The following is a 3,892-nucleotide window of genomic DNA, read 5'->3' as shown; positions in this document are numbered from 1 at the left end:
TGAATATCTGGTCGGTTGTTGATTTTCCAGGTCTGAAGCCACACCGATAAGGTCCAATCAATTTGTTGACGGTGGGTTTTAATCTTTCACACACTACGCTCGATAGAACATTATATGCGGTATTGAGGACTCACTTACTTGTTTGATATTGATTAAGGCACCACGTGTAATGTGCTAAAGAACGTCTGCCCCATCGCCATCTATAGGGGAATAGGGTTCGACTTCTCCTGGAGTTTTACGTTTGCTGCCATTCAGCAGCCGGAGAAGTGTTCCCTCTTAATTTAACTATGCTGTGGGCATCAGTGATTAGTTCACCTTTGGTGGTTCTACAAAAGTATGTTCCGGTCTTGAAACCTTCTGTAAGCCACCGTATTTTTTCGTAGAATTTTCCAGCATAACCTCCTTCGGCCAGCTTATCAAGTTCTTCATACTCACGCACTTCGGCCCCTTTCTTTTTCTCTCTGCAAATGCGTCTCGCTTCCTTCTTCAACTCTCTGTATCTATCCCATCCCACACGTGCTGTGATCGATCGTAACGTTGCGAAGTAGACAGTCTGTTTTCTCTCCGCTGCGAGACGGCACTACTCGTCGTACCAGCTGTTCTTTTGCATTTTCCGAAAACCAATGGTTTCGGTTACAGCTGTACGTAAGGAGTTTAAAATGCCGTCCCACAGTTCCCATATACCGAGTTGTTGACGAGTGGTCTCAGGGAGCAAGTGCAAACCGCGTAGAAAAACGTTTGGCTGTCTGTTGTGATTGCAACATCTCGACGTCGAACCTTTCTGGTGTTTGTTGACGTGCGTTCACCGGAGTGAACTCAGCGACGGAGTATCTCTCCCACCAAGAATCCCACACCAAACTTGCGCTCCTTTATATGGCCGCTGTAGTAAATGTCAAAAGGACCTACGCGTCTCTGTCCGTGTCCTGTCCATCGCATTTCTTGGACAGCGGGGATGTCAGCCTTTATTTTCACGAGGACATCAACCAGCTGAGCAGCATCATATTCCCAATTAAGAGTCCGGACATTCCAGGTGCATGCCCTCAATTCGAAGTCTTTATTTCGATTGCCACGGTCGTCATCAAAGCGGTGGTCAGTCATCCGGGGCTTGTTGTTTCTTTTCATTGGTATGATTTTTTACGTGGCGGGTCCAAAACCCAGCGCAAAACCCTGCGGAAGAGATGTTTCGCCTTCTCACTTTTGCTCGCCTTCAAACAGATGTTCGTAGGCTACCCAGAGGATACTTGGTCAAAGACCGGAAGTCGTGAGCTGCTTAAGTCATATGTAAAAGAATCGTTTCTGGCCACTCCCAAGTGAATGGCGATCAGAGAACTTTCCTCACTTGCGTGAACTTCTGCACATGACTCCATACTCCATGAAAGAAACAAAGCATTCTATGTCCTTATCCTGGTTCTAAGCTACCTCCCCCCCAGCATTTTTCAACCAAGTCGCTTCAGCCATTATTGAGTTATAAATGGTATAAATAACAAGAATTTCTTTTATATGTTATTTTAACAATAATTAAATTTTTTCTTAGTGTAAACTGATTTATAGTGTCTATACGAAGCGAAAAGTATACAAAATTGAATACCCTATTATTTAAGTAACAGCTTTGAATCTCGGTTTGAATTGGTAAAAAACGAGTACAATATTTCGTGTTCTTATAACCGTTTATTATTTACTTGCAAAATAATAATATTTATTTGTATTTTAATATGAAAATAAGTTTTGCTTTTATTTATTTTTTTACTTGTATTATTTATTTTATTAAAGCCACACTTTAAATTCATTAACACATTATACGCCCTTTGTCGGAATTTAGGTGTACCCTAATAATTGAACTTGCATGTACATACTTAAGTACGTATGTTTTCTGCAATTGAGAGCTAATTGAGAGAGTTTGTATGATTTTATGATTATTTTTTTTTTCCTTCTTGTTTTTGTTATTAAAGAACAAGGGGTCTTTCCGGAAAATTGCCAATGTGAACTTAGAATATATGTATGTACATATATGTGTTACACAGGTCTCACAAGTTGTGTAAGTTTTGTTGAACTTTTATTTGAGTTATTGTATTTTGTGTCATAGGCAGATTCTTTGTCTTATGTTTGTATATAAATATTATACATATTTTTTTTTGAAAAAGAGAGAAAGATTGAAAACAGAATTAAAATAAAATGATTTTCCTTTGTGCTCTTATGTATGTATGTATGTTCGCACGTATATATGTACTTTCTATTAGTCCCGCTGTCTAATATGCGTTATAGATATTTCTATATATATATGTGGATATAGTTGTAATTATTTCGTTTCCGTTTTAATATTTTGAAATATTTCTGCCCTTTGATATATACATATATTAATCTAAACGGTATTTCGGGTTTTACCGTGTTTGGTAAAATCTTATTAGCTGTTGAAGCGGATTTTAATTACAGGTATAATATAAATTACGACTGAAAGTTTAAGCATATACAAGGTGCTATCCAAAGTAAACCGAGCTTGCAAAGCCTCGTTCTGCTTCAATACAGATTTTTGTACGGTTCAAATGAATGTCGAACAGTTTTGACTGAATTTTCGGTGATGACGTTTTTTGATTGGCCCACATGTTGATCGTCATTTATGTCCTCACGACCACTTTGAAAACGTTGAAACCACTCGTGCACTCTGCTACGGGATAGGCAATCGATAACACAAACATCTGACACTTAAAACGCAATAACTTCACTTCCAATCAATGGAATGTCATGAAATTCTCACTGGACTATCGACAAAGATAGCAGATTCTAACGCACCTTCAAAAAGTCATGTTTCCTTCTGAACAAACTTTGTATATATGAGCATATATCAACTAAATAAAGGACATAATATGCGCACTGTGTTGAGACTGTTGGGAATGATGTGGCTGTATGTATGTATGTGCAGTTCGTAAAATTCCTGTGCTTCTCTCCGAATCATTTCCAGCTGATATGTCTTGCAATGTGGTTTTGTATTGTATTTATGGTTTTTATTTTTATTTATCTATTTACAACAGTTTACACAGCAATAAACTACAGCATAAACTTTAAAATGACACTAACTACAAGGCTTTCGGTCATCGTTTTAATACTAAGTTTTGTTGGTTAAGTTCATAGTACTAGTAAATAATTATGATATTTTAACTATGATATCTTAAACCATGCTAAATTGGGTTAAGGATGTTATTATCTTTAAGGAAATTGTAAATATACATAATGTTGTCGTGGCTGGGTGTAGATAGTGCTTCCATTGTGGAATTATTGCCAGAGCACTCAGTCTGCCTTGTGTTCGGACATTGCGAAGTTAGGTGCTTAACTATACGAGTATTTGGGCCATTGCATAGCGGGCAGCAAGATGGGTCGCTCCTTGTTAGAAGATAAGAGTGGTTAAATATAGTGTGGCCAAGCCTTAGGCGTATGTACGGCTTCAGGATGTTGCTTGCCGTGTTTGCAGGGTAAGTTGGAATGATTCTCGTTTATTCCAATGTAGTGATGGTTTTGCGATGCCCGGTCCGAGAATTCCAGATTTTTTCTTTTTATCTTAATATGATTGTACAAATCGCCCTGCTTAAAAAGTTGAGCATTAGAGTAGGGGATCTGCTAACTTCTTTTGCGACAGTATCAGCTCGTTCATTTCCTGAGATTCCCACATGGCCTGGGATCCACATAAGCTTGACTTTATTTCCAGCCGCAATGAGGGAGTTTCTGATTGATGAAGTTATCTTGTGGGAATTTGCAGGTGATTGAAATGCCGCAATGCATGATTTACTGTCACTGCAAATCAAATATGTTCCTCTACTTTTTTAAGCATGCTCAACAGCAAGTTCAATAGCTAAGGCTTCGGCGGTGAATATTGTACATATCGGATCAAGGAGCCATTGGC

This window comes from Bactrocera latifrons, unplaced genomic scaffold (assembly GCF_001853355.1).
Source record: "Bactrocera latifrons isolate USDA-ARS-PBARC rearing strain unplaced genomic scaffold, ASM185335v1 scaffold_1021, whole genome shotgun sequence".
In the NCBI taxonomy this organism is placed as follows: Eukaryota; Metazoa; Arthropoda; class Insecta; order Diptera; family Tephritidae; genus Bactrocera; species Bactrocera latifrons.
The sequence above is the reverse complement of the archived record's forward strand: the minus strand, read 5'-3'. Positions refer to the sequence as shown.